This window comes from Panulirus ornatus, chromosome 14, assembly GCF_036320965.1.
Source record: "Panulirus ornatus isolate Po-2019 chromosome 14, ASM3632096v1, whole genome shotgun sequence".
In the NCBI taxonomy this organism is placed as follows: domain Eukaryota; kingdom Metazoa; phylum Arthropoda; class Malacostraca; order Decapoda; family Palinuridae; genus Panulirus; species Panulirus ornatus.
This window is the reverse complement of record NC_092237.1, coordinates 24,613,031-24,634,257: the sequence shown is the minus strand read 5'-3', so window position 1 is coordinate 24,634,257 and position 21,227 is coordinate 24,613,031.

Genomic DNA, 21,227 nt, shown 5'->3' with positions numbered 1-21,227 from the left:
TTTCCCCTATCCCCGTGGATATATATATATATATATATATATATATATATATATATATATATTTTTTTTTTTTTTTTTTTTTTTTTTTATACTTTGTCGCTGTCTCCCGCGTTTGCGAGGTAGCGCAAGGAAACAGACGAAAGAAATGGCCCAACCCCCCCCCCCATACACATGTACATACACACGTCCACACACGCAAATAAACATACCCACACAGCTTTCCATGGTTTACCCCAGACGCTTCACATGCCTTGATTCAATCCACTGACAGCACGTCAACCCCTGTATACCACATGACTCCAATTCACTCTATTCCTTGCCCTCCTTTCACCCTCCTGCATGTTCAGGCCCCGATCACACAAAATCTTTTTCACTCCATCTTTCCACCTCCAATTTGGTCTCCCTCTTCTCCTCGTTCCCTCCACCTCCGACACATATATCCTCTTGGTCAATCTCTCCTCACTCATTCTCTCCATGTGCCCAAACCATTTCAAAACACCCTCTTCTGCTCTCTCAACCACGCTCTTTTTATTTCCACACATCTCTCTTACCCTTACGTTACTTACTCGATCAAACCACCTCACACCACACATTGTCCTCAAACATCTCATTTCCAGCACATCCATCCTCCTGCGCACATCTCTATCCATAGCCCACGCCTCGCAACCATACAACATTGTTGGAACCACTATTCCCTCAAACATACCCATTTTCGCTTTCAGAGATAATGTTCTCGACTTCCACACATTTTTCAAGGCTCCCAAAATTTTCGCCCCCTCCCCCACCCTATGATCCACTTCCGCTTCCATGGTTCCATCCGCTGACAGATCCACTCCCAGATATCTAAAACACTTCACTTCCTCCAGTTTTTCTCCATTCAAACTCACCTCCCAATTGACTTGACCCTCACCCCTACTGTACCTAATAACCTTGCTCTTATTCACATTTACTCTCAACTTTCTTCTTCCACACACTTTACCAAACTCAGTCACCAGCTTCTGCAGTTTCTCACATGAATCAGCCACCAGCGCTGTATCATCAGCGAACAACAACTGACTCACTTCCCAAGCTCTCTCATCCCCAACAGACTTCATACTTGCCCCTCTTTCCAGGACTCTTGCATTTACCTCCCTTACAACCCCATCCATAAACAAATTAAACAACCATGGAGACATCACACACCCCTGCCGCAAACCTACATTCACTGAGAACCAATCACTTTCCTCTCTTCCTACACGTACACATGCCTTACATCCTCGATAAAAACTTTTCACTGCTTCTAACAACTTGCCTCCCACACCATATATTCTTAATACCTTCCACAGAGGTATATATATATATATATATATATATATATATATATATATATATATATATATTTATTTTAATTATTATTATACTTTGTCGCTGTCTCCCGCGTTTGCGAGGTAGCGCAAGGAAACAGACGAAAGAAATGGCCCAACCCCCCCCCATACACATGTATATACATACGTCCACACACGCAAATATACATACCTACACAGCTTTCCATGGCTTACCCCAGACGCTTCACATGCCTTGATTCAACCCACTGACAGCACGTCAACCCCGGTATACCACCTCGCTCCAATTCACTCTATTCCTTGCCCTCCTTTCACCCTCCTGCATGTTCAGGCCCCGATCACACAAAATCTTTTTCACTCCATCTTTCCACCTCCAATTTGGTCTCCCTCTTCTCCTTGTTCCCTCCACCTCCGACACATATATCCTCTTGGTCAATCTTTCTCACTCATCCTCTCCATGTGCCCAAACCACTTCAAAACACCCTCTTCTGCTCTCTCAACCACGCTCTTTTTATTTCCACACATCTCTCTCACCCTTACGTTACTCACTCGATCAAACCACCTCACACCACACATTGTCCTCAAACATCTCATTTCCAGCACATCCATCCTCCTGCGCACAACTCTATCCATAGCACACGCCTCGCAACCATACAACATTGTTGGAACCACTATTCCTTCAAACATACCCATTTTTGCTTTCCGAGATAATGTTCTCGACTTCCACACATTGTTCAAGGCCCCCAGAATTTTCGCCCCCTCCCCCACCCTATGATCCACTTCCGCTTCCATGGTTCCATCCGCTGCCAGATCCACTCCCAGATATCTAAAACACTTCACTTCCTCCAGTTTTTCTCCATTCAAACTCACCTCCCAATTGACTTGACCCTCAACCCTACTGTACCTAATAACCTTGCTCTTATTCACATTTACTCTTAACTTTCTTCTTCCACACACTTTACCAAACTCAGTCACCAGCTTCTGCAGTTTCTCGCATGAATCAGCCACCAGCGCTGTATCATCAGCGAACAACAACTGACTCACTTCCCAAGCTCTCTCATCCCCAACAGACTTCATACTTGCCCCTCTTTCCAAAACTCTTGCATTTACCTCCCTAACAACCCCATCCATAAACAAATTAAACAGCCATGGAGACATCACACACCCCTGCCGCAAACCTACATTCACTGAGAACCAATCACTTTCCTCTCTTCCTACACCTACACATGCCTTACATCCTCGATAAAAACTTTTCACTGCTTCTAACAACTTTCCTCCCACACCATATATTCTTAATACCTTCCACAGAGCATCTCTATCAACTCTATCATATGCCTTCTCCAGATCCATAAATGCTACATACAAATCCATTTGCTTTTCTAAGTATTTCTCACAGACATTCTTCAAAGCAAACACCTGATCCACACATCCTCTACCACTTCTGAAACCACACTGCTCTTCCCCAATCTGATGCTCTGTACATGCCTTCACCCTCTCAATCAATACCCTCCCATATAATTTACCAGGAATACTCAACAAACTTATACCTCTGTAATTTGAGCACTCACTCTTATCCCCTTTGCCTTTGTACAATGGCACTATGCACGCATTCCGCCAATCCTCAGGCACCTCACCATGAGTCATACATACATTAAATAACCTTACCAACCAGTTAACAATACAGTCACCCCTTTTTTAATAAATTCCACTGCAATACCATCCAAACCTGCTGCCTATATATATATATATATATATATATATATATATATATATATATATATATATATATATATATATATATATATATATATATATACATATATATATAATTAGTAAAAAGTTTTACTGATGAAATGACATATAGCGCTACAAATTTTAAGTGTGATTTAATGAAGAAAATATATTAAATCTGACATAAATCGAAAATAGTGAAATTGGAAAAGAATGTAGCTTAGACATTGAAGCTTATTCTTTCACTGAAATGTGAACAAAGGGAGAATTTTTCAAAGTGATAGATATAGAAAGCAAAAAGGTGTTTTCATGAATGTACCGGAAAAGTTGATGTCCAGATAAACTTTTGGTCTGTCAAGGCTTTATTATGGCGGATGACCAACTACCTACCCTCATGTATCCAAGATATGGTTGTACTTTGTGTAATGAAGACAATTGAGAAACATCATAAGCCAATATTCCAGTTTCATGATAAGAGAAGTGGTCCAGGCAGTATGATACAGTGGTTAAATTGATGAAAAATACTATTGACGATTGTGTAAATAAATTATACATTTCCCTTTTCCATAGCCAGAGGTTGAACCATTTTGTGACATTCATTTTTTAATTTCATTTCAATACAGAAGTTTCAGTTTTCTAAATTATTTCTTACATTTTCTATATGTATATATATATATATATATATATATATATATATATATATATATATATATATATATATATATATATATATATATATATATATATATACATATATATATACATATATATATATATATATATATATATATATATATATATATATATATATATATATATATATATATATATATATATATATATATATATATATATATATATATATATATATATATATATATATATATATATATATATATATATATATATATATATATATATATATATATATATATATATATATATATATATATATATATATATATATATATATATATATGTATATATATATATATATATATATATATATATATATATATATATATATATATATATATATATATATATATATATATATATATATATATATATACATATATATATATATATATATATATATATATATATATATATATATATATATATATATATATATATATACATATATATATATATATATATATATATATATATATATATATATATATATATATTATATTATTTTATTATACTTTGTCGCTGTCTCCCGCGTTGGCGAGGTAGCGCAAGGAAACAGACGAAAGAAATGGCCCAACCCCCCCATACACATGTATATACATACGTCCACACACGCAAATATACATACCTACACAGCTTTCCATGGTTTACCCCAAACGCTTCACATGCCTTGATTCAATCCACTGACAGCACGTCAACCCCGGTATACCACATCGCTCCAATTCACTCTATTCCTTGCCCTCCTTTCACCCTCCTGCATGTTCAGGCCCCGATCACACAAAATCTTTTTCACTCCATCTTTCCACCTCCAATTTGGTCTCCCTCTTCTCGTTACCTCCACCTCCGACACATATATCCTCTTGGTCAATCTTTCCTCACTCATTCTCTCCATGTGCCCAAACCACTTCAAAACACCTTCTTCTGCTCTCTCAACCACGCTCTTTTTATTTCCACACATCTCTCTTACCCTTACGTTACTCACTCGATCAAATCACCTCACACCACACATTGTCCTCAAACATCTCATTTCCAGCACATCCATCCTCCTGCGCACAACTCTATCCATAGCCCACGCCTCGCAACCATACAACATTGTTGGAACCACTATTCCTTCAAACATACCCATTTTTGCTTTCCGAGATAATGTTCTCGACTTCCACACATTGTTCAAGACCCCCAGAATTTTCGCCCCCTCCCCCACCCTATGATCCACTTCCGCTTCCATGGTTCCATCCGCTGCCAGATCCACTCCCAGATATCTAAAACACTTCACTTACTCCAGTTTTTCTCCATTCAAACTCACCTCCCAATTGACTTGACCCTCTACCCTACTGTACCTAATAACCTTGCTCTTATTCACATTTACTCTTAACTTTCTTTTTCCACACACTTTACCAAACTCAGTCACCAGCTTCTGCAGTTTCTCACATGAATCAGCCACCAGCGCTGTATCATCAGCGAACAACAACTGACTCACTTCCCAAGCTCTCTCATCCCCAACAGACTTCATACTTGCCCCTCTTTCGAAAACTCTTGCATTTACCTCCCTAACAACCCCATCCATAAACAAATTAAACAACCATGGAGACATCACACACCCCTGCCGCAAACCTACATTCACTGAGAACCAATCACTTTCCTCTCTTCCTAAACGTACACATGCCTTACATCCTCGATAAAAACTTTTCACTGCTTCTAACAACTTTCCTCCCACACCATATATTCTTAATACCTTCCACCTTAATACCTTCAGCTGGTGACTGAGTTTGGAAAAGTGTGTGGAAGAAGAAAGTTAAGAGTAAATGTGAATAAGAGCAAGGTTATTAGGTACAGTAGGGTTGAGGGTCAAGTCAATTGGGAGGTGAGTTTGAATGGAGAAAAACTGGAGGAAGTGAAGTGTTTTAGATATCTTGGAGTGGATCTGGCAGCCGATGGAACCATGGAAGCGGAAGTGGATCATAGGGTGGGGGAGGGGGCGAAAATCCTGTGGGCCTTGAAGAATGTGTGGAAGTCGAGAACATTATCTCGGAAAGCAAAAATGGGTATGTTTGAAGGAATAGTGGTTCCAACAATGTTGTATGGTTGCGAGGCGTGGGCTATGGATAGAGTTGTGCGCAGGAGGATGGATGTGCTGGAAATGAGATGTTTGAGGACAATGTGTGGTGTGAGGTGGTTTGATCGAGTGAGTAACGTAAGGGTAAGAGAGATGTGTGGAAATAAAAAGAGCGTGGTTGAGAGAGCAGAAGAGGGTGTTTTGAAATGGTTTGGGCACATGGAGAGGATGAGTGAGGAAAGATTGACCAAGAGGATATATGTGTCGGAGGTGGAGGGAACAAGGAGAAGAGGGAGACCAAATTGGAGGTGGAAAGATGGAGTGAAAAAGATTTTGTGTGATCGGGGCCTGAACATGCAGGAGGGTGAAAGGAGGGCAAGGAATAGAGTGAATTGGAGCGAGGTGGTATACCGGGGTTGACGTGCTGTCAGTGGATTGAATCAAGGCATGTGAAGCGTCTGGGGTAAACCATGGAAAGCTGTGTAGGTATGTATATTTGCGTGTGTGGACGTATGTATATACATGTGTATGGGGGGGGGTTAGGCCTTTTCTTTCGTCTGTTTCCTTGCGCTACCTCGCAAACGCGGGAGACAGCGACAAAGTATAATAAAAAAAAAAGAAAATACCTTCCACAGAGCATCTCTATCAACTCTATCATATGCCTTCTCCAGATCCATAAATGCTACATACAAATCCATTTGCTTTTCTAAGTATTTCTCACATACATTCTTCAAAGCAAACACCTGATCCACACATCCTCTACCACTTCTGAAACCACACTGCTCTTCCCCAATCTGATGCTCTGTACATGCCTTCACCCTCTCAATCAATACCCTCCCATATAATTTACCAGGAATACTCAACAAACTTATACCTCTGTAATTTGAGCACTCATTCTTATCCCCTTTGCCTTTGTACAATGGCACTATGCACACATTCCGCCAATCCTCAGGCACCTCACCATGAGTCATACATACATTAAATAACCTTACCAACCAGTCATCAATACAGTCACCCCCTTTTTTAATAAATTCCACTGCAATACCATCTAAACCTGCTGCCTTGCCGGCTTTCATCTTCCGCAAAGCTTTCACTACCTCTTCTCTGTTTACCAAATCATTTTCCCTAACCCTCTCACTTTGCACACCACCTCGACCAAAACACCCTATATCTGCCACTCTATCATCAAACACATTCAACAAACCTTCAAAATACTCACTCCATCTCCTTCTCACATCACCACTACTTGTTATCACCTCCCCATTTGCGCCCATCACTGAAGTTCCCATTTGCTCCCTTGTCTTACGCACTTTATTTACCTCCTTCCAGAACATCTTTTTATTCTCCCTAAAATTTAATGATACTCTCTCACCCCAACTCTCATTTGCCCTTTTTTTCACCTCTTGCACCTTTCTCTTGACCTCCTGTCTCTTTCTTTTATACATCTCTCACTCAATTGCATTTTTTCCCTGCAAAAATCGTCCAATTGCCTCTCTCTTCTCTTTCACTAATACTCTTACTTCTTCATCCCACCACTCACTACCCTTTCTAATCAGCCCACCTCCCACTCTTCTTATGCCACAAGCATCTTTTGCGCAATCCATCACTGATTCCATAAATACATCCCAATCCACCCCCACTCCCCTTACTTCCATTGTTCTCACCTTTTTCCATTCTGTACTCAGTCTCTCCTGGTACTTCCTCACACAGGTCTCCTTCCCAAGCTCACTTACACTCACCACCCTCTTCACCCCAACATTCACTCTTCTTTTCTTTAAACCCATACAAATCTTCACCTTAGCCTCCACAAGATAATGATCAGACATCCCTCCAGTTGCACCTCTCAGCACATTAACATCCAAAAGTCTCTCTTTCGCACGCCTGTCAATTAACACGTAATCCAATAACACTCTCTGGCCATCTCTCCTACTTACATAAGTATACTTATGTATATCTCGCTTTTTAACCCAGGTATTCCCAATCATCAGTCCTTTTTCAGCACATAAATCTACAAGCTCTTCACCATTTCCATTTACAACACTGAACACCCCATGTATACCAATTATTCCCTCAACTGCCACATTACTCACCTTTGCATTCAAATCACCCATCACTATAACCCGGTCTCGTGCATCAAAACCACTAAGACACTCATTCAGCTGCTCCCAAAACACTTGCCTCTCATGATCTTTCTTCTCATGCCCAGGTGCATATGCACCAATAATCACCCACCTCTCTCCATCAACTTTCAGTTTTACCCATATTAATCGAGAATTTACTTTCTTACATTCTATCACATACACCCACAACTCCTGTTTCAGGAGTACTGCTACTCCTTCCCTTGCTGTTCTCCTCTCACTAACCCCTGACTTTACTCCTAAGACATTCCCAAACCACTCTTCCCCTTTTCCCTTGAGCTTCGTTTCACTCAGAGCCAAAACATCCAGGTTCCTTTCCTCAAACATACTACCTATCTCTCCTTTTTTCACATCTTGGTTACATCCACACACATTTAGGCACCCCACTCTGAGCCTTCGAGGAGGATGAGCACTCCCCGCGTGACTCCTTCTTCTGTTTCCCATTTTTGAAAGTTAATACAAGGTGGGGACGATTTCTGGCCCCCCGCTCCCGTCCCCTCTAGTCGCTTTCTACGACACGCGAGGAATACGTGGGAAGTATTCTTTCACCCCTATCCCCAGGGATAATATACATATATATATACATATACACATACACACACATACACATACATACGCACATATACACACACACACACATACACATATATACATATGAAAAATGTAAGAAACAATTTAGAAAACTGAAATTTCTAGCTTGAAATGAATGAAAAAATGAATGTCACATAATGGTTCAACCTCTGGCTATGGAAAAAGGAAATGTATAATTTATTTACACAAACGTCAATAGCAGTTCTCATCAATTTAACCACTGTATCAATAAGCTTCAATGTCTAAGCTACATTTTTCTCCAATTTCACTATTTTCTTGTCAAAACACCATGTATGAAAACTATCACTCCAGCAACACAACTATAAACATTTACTTCCCCTTTAAAAAAAGTTCTGGGGAAGTCTGTCTCGATACACTGCGGGAAACTCTACCACCTGGCGAGGTTTGTGTTGCAATGGTTCCCGATTCACAAACGTAGTAGCATCACTGGTGGGCCAAGGTAGTTCCGTTTGCGAAGAGGCGCTTTATATGATGTCTTGACACACGATGATGTTAACGAGGTGATGATAGAGGTCCAGTGGAAGTGTTGTTCAGCGATGGGCAATTTCCTTGCCATGCTGAAGGACACAGTTCCCGTCACGGCGATTCTCTTCCACCGTCTGAGGACCTTATTGGAGTTTGGATACGTCCACCAGAGTCCAGGTATGATTGACGTTGCTCGTCTTGCCAACCACCTGGTGAACTAATTTGATTTTCAGCGTGCCAGGGGGAGCGCCTCCGATCGCCACCTTCCTGACGTGGAGCTGGAAGGCAGATCCCAGCGCCGCCTTCTTCAGATCGGGCGGAACTGGCTCTATGATACAGGCTGGTGGGTCTCTCTCTCTCTCTCTCTCTCTCTCTCTCTCTCTCTCTCTCTCTCTCTCTCTCTCTCTCTCTCTCTCTCTCTATATATATATATATATATATATATATGTATATATATATATATATATATTTTTTTTTTTTATACTTTGTCGCTGTCTCCCGCGTTTGCGAGGTAGCGCAAGAAAACAGACGAAAGAAATGCCCCCCCCCCCATACACATGTACATACACACGTCCACACACGCAAATATACATACCTACACAGCTTTCCATGGTTTACCCCAGACGCTTCACATGCCTTGATTCAATCCACTGACAGCACGTCAACCCCTGTATACCACATCGCTCCAATTCACTCTATTCCTTGCCCTCCTTTCACCCTCCTGCATGTTCAGGCCCCGATCACACAAAATCTTTTTCACTCCATCTTTCCACCTCCAATTTGGTCTCCCTCTCCTCCTCGTTCCCTCCACCTCCGACACATATATCCTCTTGGTCAATCTTTCCTCACTCATTCTCTCCATGTGACCAAACCATTTCAAAACACCCTCTTCTGCTCTCTCAACCACGCTCTTTTTATTTCCACACATCTCTCTTACCCTTACGTTACTTACTCGATCAAACCACCTCACACCACACATTTTCCTCAAACATCTCATTTCCAGCACATCCATCCTCCTGCGCACAACTCTATCCATAGCCCACGCCTCGCAACCATACAACATTGTTGGAACCACTATTCCTTCAAACATACCCATTTTTGCTTTCCGAGATAATGTTCTCGACTTCCACACATTTTTCAAGGCTCCCAAAATTTTCGCCCCCTCCCCCACCCTATGATCCACTTCCGCTTCCATGGTTCCATCCGCTGACAGATCCACTCCCAGATATCTAAAACACTTCACTTCCTCCAGTTTTTCTCCATTCAAACTCACCTCCCAATTGACTTGACCCTCAACCCTACTGTACCTAATAACCTTGCTCTTATTCACATTTACTCTTAACTTTCTTCTTCCACACACTTTACCAAACTCAGTCACCAGCTTCTGCAGTTTCTCACATGAATCAGCCACCAGCGCTGTATCATCAGCGAACAACAACTGACTCACTTCCCAAGCTCTCTCATCCACAACAGACTTCATACTTGCCCCTCTTTCCAGGACTCTTGCATTTACCTCCCTAACAACCCCATCCATAAACAAATTAAACAACCATGGAGACATCACACACCCCTGCCGCAAACCTACATTCACTGAGAACCAATCACTTTCCTCTCTTCCTACACGTACACATGCCTTACATCCTCGATAAAAACTTTTCACTGCTTCTAACAACTTTCCTCCCACACCATATATTCTTAATACCTTCCACAGAGCATCTCTATCAACTCTATCATATGCCTTCTCCAGATCCATAAATGCTACATACAAATCCATTTGCTTTTCTAAGTATTTCTCACATACATTCTTCAAAGCAAACACCTGATCCACACATCCTCTACCACTTCTGAAACCGCACTGCTCTTCCCCAATCTGATGCTCTGTACATGCCTTCACCCTCTCAATCAATACCCTCCCATATAATTTACCAGGAATACTCAACAAACTTATACCTCTGTAATTTGAGCACTCACTCTTATCCCCTTTGCCTTTGTACAATGGCACTATGCACGCATTCCGCCAATCCTCAGGCACCTCACCATGAGTCATACATACATTAAATAACCTTACCAACCAGTCAACAATACAGTCACCCCCTTTTTTAATAAATTCCACTGCAATACCATCCAAACCTGCTGCCTTGCCGGCTTTCATCTTCCGCAAAGCTTTTACTACCTCTTCTCTGTTTACCAAATAATTTTCCCTAACCCTATCACTTTGCACACCACCTCGACCAAAACACCCTATATCTGCCACTCTGTCATCAGACACATTCAACAAACCTTCAAAATACTCATTCCATCTCCTTCTCACATCACCACTACTTGTTATCACCTCCCCATTTACGCCCTTCACTGAAGTTCCCATTTGCTCCCTTGTCCTACGCACCCTATTTACCTCCTTCCAGAACATCTTTTTATTCTCCCTAAAATTTACTGATAGTCTCTCACCCCAACTCTCATTTGCCCTTTTTTTCACCTCTTGCACCTTTCTCTTGACCTCCTGTCTCTTTCTTTTATACTTCTCCCACTCAATTGCATTTTTTCCCTGCAAAAATCGTCCAAATGCCTCTCTCTTCTCTTTCACTAATATATATATATATATATATATATATATATATATATATATATATATATATATATATATATATGTGTATATGTGTGTGTATGTATATATATATATATATATATATATATATATATATATATATATATATATATATATATATATATATATATATATATATATATATATATATATATATATATATATATATATATATATATATATATATATATATATATATTATCCCTGGGGATAGGGGTGAAAGAATACTTCCCACGCATTCCTCACGTGTCGTAGAAGGCGACTAGAGGGGACGGGAGCGGGGGGCCAGAAACCCTCCCCTCCTTGTATTTTTAACTTTCTAAAAAAATTGTGAAACAGAAGGAGTCACGCGGGGAGTGCTCATCCTCCTCGTAGACTCAGGTTGGGGTGTCTAAATGTGTGTGGATGTAACCAAGATGTGAAAAAAGGAGAGATAGGTAGTATGTTTGAGGAAAGTAACCTGGATGTTTTGGCTCTGAGTGAAACGAAGCTCAAGGGAAAAGGGGAAGAGTGGTTTGGGAATATCTTGGGAGTAAAGTCAGGGGTTAGTGAGAGGACAAAAGCAAATGAAGGAGTAGCAGTACTCCTGAAACAGGAGTTGTGGGAGTATGTGATAGAATGTAAGAAAGTAAATTCTCGATTAATATGGGTAAAACTGAAAGTTGATGGAGAGAGATGGGTGATCATTGGTGCATATGCACCTGGGCATGAGAAGAAAGATCATGAGAGGCAAGTGTTTTGGGAGCAGCTAAATGACTGTGTTAGTGGTTTTGATGCACACGACCGGGTTATAGTGATGGGTGATTTGAATGCAAAGGTGAGTAATGCGGCAGTTGAGGGAATAATTGGTATACATGGGGTGTTCAGTGTTGTAAATGGAAATGGTGAAGAGCTTGTAGATTTATGTGCTGAAAAAGGACTGGTGATTGGGAATACATGGTTTAAAAAGCGAGATATACATAAGTATACGTATGTAAGTAGGAGAGATGGTCAGAGAGCGTTATTGGATTACGTGTTAATTGACAGGCGCGCGAAAGAGGGACTTTTGGATGTAAAAGTGCTGAGAGGTGCAACTGGAGGGATGTCTAATCATTATCTTGTGGAGGCTAAGATGAAGATTTGTAAATTTGTAAAAGAAGAGTGAATGTTGGGGTGAAGAGGGTGGTGAGAGTAAGTGAGCTTGGGAAGGAGACTTGTGTGAGTAAGTACCAGGAGAGACTAAGTACAGAATGGAAAAAGGTGAGAACAATGGAAGTAAGGGGAGTGGGGGAGGAATGGGATGTATGTAAGGAATCAGTGATGGATTGCGCAAAAGATGCTTGTGGCATGAGAAGCGTGAGAGGTGGATTGATTAGAAAGGGTAGTGAGTGGTGGGATGAAGAGGTAAGATTAGTAGTGAAAGAGAAGAGAGAGGCATTTGGACGATTTTTGCAGGGAAAATATGCAATTGAGTGGGAGATGTATAAAAGAAAGAGACAGGAGGTCAAGTGAAAGTTGCAAGAGGTGAAAAAGAGTGCAAATGAGAGTTGGGGTGAGAGAGTATCATTAAATTTTAGGGAGAATAAAAAGATGTTCTGGAAGTAGGTAAATAAAGTGCGTAAGACAAGGGAGCAAATGGGAACTTCAGTGAAGGGCGCTAATGGGGAGGTGATTACAAGTATTGGTGATGTGAGAAGGAGATGGAGTGAGTATTTTGAAGGTTTGTTGAATGTGTTTGATAATGGAGTGGCATATATAGGGTGTCGAGGTGGTGTGCAAAGTGAGAGGGTTGGGGAAAATGATTTGGTAAACAGAGAAGAGGTAGTAAAAGCTTTGCGGAAGATGAAAGCCGGCAAGGCAGCAGGTTTGGATGGTATTGCAGTGGAATTTATTTAAAAAGGGGGTGACTATATTGTTGACTGGTTGGTAAGGTTATTTAATGTATGTATGACTCATGGTGAGGTGCCTGAGGATTGGCGGAATGCGTGCATAATGCCATTGTACAAAGGCAAAGGGGATAAGAGTTAGTGCTCAAATTACAGAGGTATAAGTTTGTTGAGTATTCCTGGTAAATTATATGGGAGGGTATTGACTGAGAGGGTGAAGGCATGTACAGAGCATCAGATTGGGGAAGAGCAGTGTAGTTTCAGATGTGGTAGAGGATGTGTGGATCAGGAGTTTGCTTTGAAGAATGTATGTGAGAAATACTTAGAAAAGCAAATGGATTTGTATGTAGCATTTATGGATCTGGAGAAGGCATATGATAGAGTTGATAGAGATGCTCTGTGAAAGGTATTAAGAATATATGGTGTGGGAGGCAAGTTGTTAAAAGCAGTGAAAAGTTTTTATCGAGGATGTAAGGCATGTGTACGTGTAGGAAGAGAGGAAAGTGATTGGTTCTCAGTGAATGTAGGTTTGCGGCAGGGGTGTGTGATGTCTCCATGGTTGTTTAATTTGTTTATGGATGGGGTTGTTAGGGAGGTGAATGCAAGAGTTTTGGAAAGAGGGGCAAGTATGAAGTCTGTTGTGGATGAGAGAGCTTGGGAAGTGAGTCAGTTGTTGTTCGCTGATGATACAGCGCTGGTGGCTGATTCATGTGAGAATCTGCAGAAGCTGGTGACTGAGTTTGGTAAAGTGTGTGAAAGAAGAAAGTTAAGAGTAAATGTGAATAAGAGCAAGGTTATTAGGTACAGTAGGGTTGAGGGTCAAGTCAATTGGGAGGTAAGTTTGAATGGAGAAAAACTGGAAGAAGTAAAGTGTTTTAGATATCTGGGAGGGGATCTGGCAGCGGATGGAACCATGGAAGCGGAAGTGAATCATAGGGTGGGGAGGGGGCTAAAATGCTGGGAGCCTTGAAGAATGTGTAGAAGTCGAGAACATTATCTCGGAAAGCAAAAATGGGTATGTTTGAAGGAATAGTGGTACCAACAATGTTGTATGGTTGCGAGGCGTGGGCTATGGATAGAGTTGTGCGCAGGAGGGTGGATGTGCTGGAAATGAGATGTTTGAGGACAATGTGTGGTGTGAGGTGGTTTGATCGAGTAAGTAATGTAAGGGTAAGAGAGATGTGTGGAAATTAAAGAGCGTGGTTGAGAGAGCAGAAAAGGGTGTTTTGAAATGGTTTGGGCACATGGAGAGAAAGAGTGAGGAAAGATTGACCAAGAGGATATATGTGTCGGAGGTGGAGGGAACGAGGAGAAGTGGGAGACCAAATTGGAGGTGGAAAGATGGAGTGAAAAAGATTTTGTGTGATCGGGGCCTGAACATGCAGGAGGGTGAAAGGAGGGCAAAGAATAGAGTGAATTGGATCGATGTGGTATACCGGGGTTGACGTGCTGTCAGTGGATTGAATCAGGGCTTGTGAAGCGTCTGGGGTAAATCATGGAAAGTTGTTTCGGGCCTGGATGTGGAAAGGGAGCTGTGGTTTCGGGCATTATTGCATGACAGCTAGAGACTGAGTGTGAACGAATGGGGCCTTTGTTGTCTTTGTCAGTGCTACCTCGCACACATGGGGGGGGGAGGGGATGGTATTCCATGAGTGGCGAGGTGGCGATGGGAATGAATAAAGGCAGACAGTGTGAATTGTGTGCATGGGTGTATATGTATGTGTCTGTGTGTGTGTATATAATGTGTACATTGAGATTTATAGGTATGTATATTTGCGTGTGTGGACGTGTATGTATATACATTGTGTATGGGGGTGGGTTGGGCCATTTCTTTCGTCTGTTTCCTTGCGCTACCTCGCAAACGCGGTAGACAGCGACAAAGCAGAATAAAAAATAAAAAAAGAAATATATATATATATATATATATATATATATATATATATATATATATATATATATATATTATATATATATATAATATATATATATATATATATATATATATATATATACATATATATATATTCCTATGAATCCACGGGGAAAATGATAAACAGGAAGTTTCCAAGTGGATCTTCGTGTAATGATCACATCATCATGGGAGACACAAGAGAGACATATAACACTCAGTTGATATACGTGGAAGAGACGGAGGTAGGACGCCATTTCGGAAACATGCGATTGTACAAGACAGACTACGTGCGTTCATAAACTTATCAGACTACAAATTCTATCAACAATAACGTTCTCTAATTTGTATATACCTTCACTAATATTAAGATTATAATTCTTTTTGTATTTAATAACAGAAGATTCAGTGATATTTCTTGTGGTAATAGAGTTTATAAATTAGATGGCATTACTCCAGTTAATATAATGATCATAGTTTTTAACGTGATTAAACAAGGGATTTGATTCTTGTCCCGTTCTTATACTATATGATATAGTGTAAGAAGTTAATTCTAGATTGATGAGGATAAACCTGAAAGTGAGTGGAGAGAGATGGGTGATTATTGGTGCATATGCACCTGGGCATGAGAAGAAAGATCATGAGAGGCAAGTGTTTTGAGAGCAGCTGAGTGAGTGTGTTAGTAGTTTTGATGCACGAGACTGGGTTATAGTGATGGGTGATTTGAATGCAAAGGTGAGTGATATGGCAGGTAAGGGAATAATTGGTGTACATGTGCTGTTCAATGTTGTAAATGGAAATGATTAAGAGCTTGTCGATTTGTGTGCTGAAAAAAGGCTGCTGATAGGGAATACCTGGTTTCAAAAGAGAGATATACCTAAGTATACATATGTAAGTAGAGGAGATGGCCAGAGAGCGTTATCGGATTACGTGTTAATTGAGAGGTGCGTGAAAGACAGAATTTTGGATGTTAGTCTGCTGAGACGTTTAACTGGAGGGATGTTTGATTATTATCTTGTGGAGGCGAAGGTGAAGATTTGTAGAGATTTTCAGAAAAGAAGAGAGAATGTTGGGGTGAAGAGAGTGGTGAGAGTGAGTATGGAAAGGAGACTCTTGTAAGGAAGTACCAGGAGAGACTGACTGCAGAATGGAAAAAGGTGGGAGCAAAAGAGGTAAGGGGAGTGTGGGAGGAATGGGATGTATTTAAGGAATCAGGGATAGATTGCACAAAAGATGCTTGTGGCATGAGAAGCTGATTAGAAAGGGCCGTGCGTGAGAGACATTTGGGTGAGGTTTGCAGGGAAATAGTGCAAATGGCCGGGAGATGTATAAAAGAAAGAGGCCGGAGGTGAAGATAAAGGTGCAAGAGATGAAAAAGAGAGCAAATGAGAGTTAGGGTGAGAGAGTATCATTTAATTTTAGGGAAGGTAAAAAGATATTTTGGAAGAAGGTAGGTAAAGTGACTAAGACCAGAGAACAAATGGGAACATCGGTGAAGGCGGCCAATGGGGAGGTGATAACAAGTAGTGGTGATGTGAGAAGGATTGTTGAAGGATTCTTGAATGTGCTAGATGACAAAATGGCAGATATAGGGTGTTTTGTTCGAGGTGGTGTGCGAAGTGAGAGGGTTAGAGAGAAGGATTTGGTAAACAGAGAAGAGGTGGTAAAAGCTTTGCAAAAGATGAGGGCCGGCAAGTCATTGGGTTTGCATAGTATTGCAGTGGAATTGATTAAAAATGGGATGACTCTGTCTTTGACTGGTTGGTAATGGTATTTGAAGTTTGTATCACTCATAGTGAGGTGCCTGAGGATTGGCGAAATGCATGCATAGTGCCATTTTACAAAGGCAAAGGGGATAAAGGTGAGTGCTCAAATTACAGAGATATAAGTTTGTTGAGTATTCCTGGGAAATTATATGGATAGTTATTGATAGAGAGGATGAAGGCATGTTCAAAGCATCAGACTGGGGAAGAGCAGTATGGTTTCAGAAGTGGTAGAGGATGTGTGGATCAGGTGCTTGCTTTGAAGAATGTATGTGGGGTATTCTTAAAAAATCAGATGGATTCGTATGTAGCATTTATTGATCTGGAAAAGGCATATGATAGAGTGTACGAGTAGGAAGAGAGGAAAGTGATTGGTTCTCAATGAATATCGGTTTGCTGCAGGGGTGCATGATGTCTCCATGGTTGTTTAATTTGTTTATGGATGGGGTTGTTAGGGGGTTGATTGCAAGAGTTTTAGAGAGGGAGGCAAGTATGCAGTATTTTGTGGATGAGAGTGCTTGGGAAGTTAGTCAGTTTTTTCGCTGATGATAGAGCACTGGTGGCTGATTTGGTTGAGAAACTGCAGAAGCTGGTGACTGAATATGGTAAATTATGTGAAAGAAGAAAGCTCAGGTTATTAGGTACATTAAGGTTGAGGTTCAAGTTAATATGAGGGTAAGTTTAAATGGAGAAAGTGAAGAATTTTAAATATCTTGGAGTGGATTTGTCAGCGGATGGAACCATGGAAGTGGAAGTGAGTCACAGGATGGGGGAGGGGGCGAAAGCTCTGGGAGCGTTGAAAAATTTTTCGAAGGCAAGAACAGTATTTCGGGAAGCAAAAATGGGTATATTTGAGGGAATAGTGGCTCCAAAAATGTTATATGGTTGCGAGGCGTGGGCTATGAATAGAGTTGTGCGGAGGAGGGTGATTGTGTTGGAAATGAGATGCTTGAGGAGAATATTTTGTTTGAGGTGGTCTGATCGAGTAAGTAATGAAATTGTAAGGGAGATATGTGTTAATAAGAAGAGTGTGGTTGAGAGAGCACAAGAGGGTGTTTTGAAATGGTTTGGTCGCATGGAGAGTGTGAGTGTGGAAAGATTGACAATGAGGTTATATGTGTTAGAGGTGGAGGAAACGAAGGGAAGTGGGAGACCAAATAGGAGGTGGAAAGATGGAGTGAAAAAAATTCTGAGAGATTGGTGCCTGAACATGCAGGAGGGTGAAAGGCGTGCAAAAAATAAAGTGAATTGGAACGATGTGGTACATCAGGGTTGACGTGCTGTCAGTAGATTGAACCAGGGCATGTGGAACGTCTGGGGTAAACCATGGAAAGTTTTGTGGGGCCTGGATGTGGAAAGGGAGCTGTGGTTTCGATGCATTATACATGACAGCTAGCGACTGAGTGTGAAAGAATATGGCCTTTGTTGTCTTTTCCTAGCGCTACCTCGTGACAATGCTGGGGTAGGGTGTTGTCATTTCATGTGTGGAAGGATGTCGACGATAGTAACTAATGGCAGCAAGTATGAATTAAGTACATGTGTATACAGGTACATGTCTGTGTATGTATATATATATATATATATATATATATATATATATATATATATATTTATTTATTTTGCTTTGTCGCTGTCTCCCGCGTTAGCGAGGTAGCGCAAGGAAACAGACGAAAGAATGGCCCAACCCGCCCACATACACATGTATATACATACATGTCCACCCATGCACAATATACATACCTATACATATCCATGTACACATATATATACACACACAGACATATACATATATACACATGTAAATAATTCATAGTCTGTCTTTATTTGTTCCCATCGCCACCTCGCCACATATGGAATAACAACCCCCTCCCCCCTCATGTGTGCAAGGTAGCGCTAGGAAAAACACCAAAGGCCCCATTCGTTCACACTCAGTCTCTAGCTGTTATAATGTTATAATGCACCGAAACCACAGCTCCCTTTCCACATCCAGGTCCCACACACTTTGCATGGTTTACACCAGACGCTTCACATGCCCTGGTTCAATCCAGTGACAGCACGTCGACACCGGTATACCACATCGTTCCAATTCACTCCATTCCTTGCATGCCTTTCACCCTCCTGCATGTTCAGGCCCCGATCACTCAAAATCTTTTTCACTCCATTATTCCACCTCCAATTTGGCCTCCCACTTCTCCTCGTTCCCTCAACCTCTGACACATATATCCTCTTGGTCAATCTTTCCCCACTCATTCTCTCCATGTGACTAAACCATTTCAAAACACCCTCTTCTGCTCTTCAACCACACTCTTTTTATTTCCACACATCTCTCTCACCCTTACATTACTTACTCGATCAAACCACCTCACACCACATATTGTCCTCAAACATCTCATTTCCAGCACATCCAGCCTCCTGCGCACAACTCTATCCATAGCCCACGCCTCGCAACCATACAACATTGTTGGAACCAATATTCCTTCAAACATACCCATTTTTGCTTTCCGAGATAATGTTCTCGACTTCCAAACATTCTTGAAGGCTCTCAGAATTTTCGCCCCCTCCCCACCCTATGATTCACTTCCGCTTCCATGGTTCCATCCGCTACCAGATCCACTCCCAGATATCTAAAACACTTCACTTCCTCCAGCTTTTCTCCATTCAAACTTACCTCCCAATTTACTTGACCCTCAACCCTACTGTACCTAATAACCTTGCTCTTATTCACATTTACTCTTAACTTTCTTCTTTCACACACTTTACCAAACTCAGCTTCTGCAGTTTCTTACATGAATCAACCACCAGCGCTGTATCATCAGCGAACAACAACTGACTCACTTCCCAAGCTCTCTCATCCCCAACAGACTTCATACTTGCCCCTCTTTCCAAAACTCTTGCATTCACCTCCCTAACAACCCCATCCATAAACAAATTAAACAACCATGGAGACATCACTCACCCCTGCCACAAAGCTACATTCGCTGAGAACCAATCACTTTCCTCTCTTCCTACACGAACACATGCCTTACATCCTCGATAAAAACTTTTCACTGCTTGTAACAACTTGCCTCCCACACCATATATTCTTAATACCTTCCACAGAGCATCTCTATCAACTCTATCATATGCCTTCTCCAGATCCATAAATGCTACATACAAATCCATTTGTTTTTCTAAGTATTTCTCGCATACATTCTTCAAAGCAAACACCTGATCCACACATCCTCTACCACTTCTGAAACCACCCTGCTCTTCCCCAATCTGACGCTCTGTACATGCCTTCACCCTCTCAATCAATACCCTGCCATATAATTTACCAGGAATACTCAACAAACTTATACCTCTGTAATTTGAGCACTCACTCTTATCCCCTTTGCCTTTGTACAGTGGCACTATGCAAGCATTCCGCCAATCCTCAGGCACCTCACCATGAATTATACATACATTAAATAACCTTACCAACCAGTCAACAATACAGTCACCCCCTTTTTTAATAAATTCCACTGCAATGCCATCCAAACCTGCTGCTTTGCCGGCTTTCATCTTCCGTAAAGCTTTTACTACCTCTTCTCTATTTACCAAAGCATTTTCCCTAACCCTCTCACTTGGCACACCACCTCGACCAAGACACCCCACATCTGACACTCTATCATCAAACACATTCAACAAACCTTCAAAATACTCACTCCATCTTCTCACATCACCACTACTTGTTATCACCTCCCCATTTGCGCCCTTCTCTGAAGTTCCAATTTGCTCCCTTGTCTTACGTACTTTTTTTACCTCCTTCCAAAACATCTTTTTATTCTCCCTGAAATTTAATGTTACTCTTTCACACCAACTCTCATTTGCCCTCTTTTTCACGTCTTGCACCTTTCTCTTGACCTCATGCCTCTTTCTTTTATACCCCTCCCACTCATTTGCATTTTTTCCCTGCACAAATCGTTCAAATGCCTCTTTCTTCTCTTTCACTAATAATCTTACTTCTTCATTCCACCACTCACTACCTTTTCTAATCAATCCACCTACCACGCTTCTCATGCCACAAGCATCTTTTGCGCAAGCCATCAC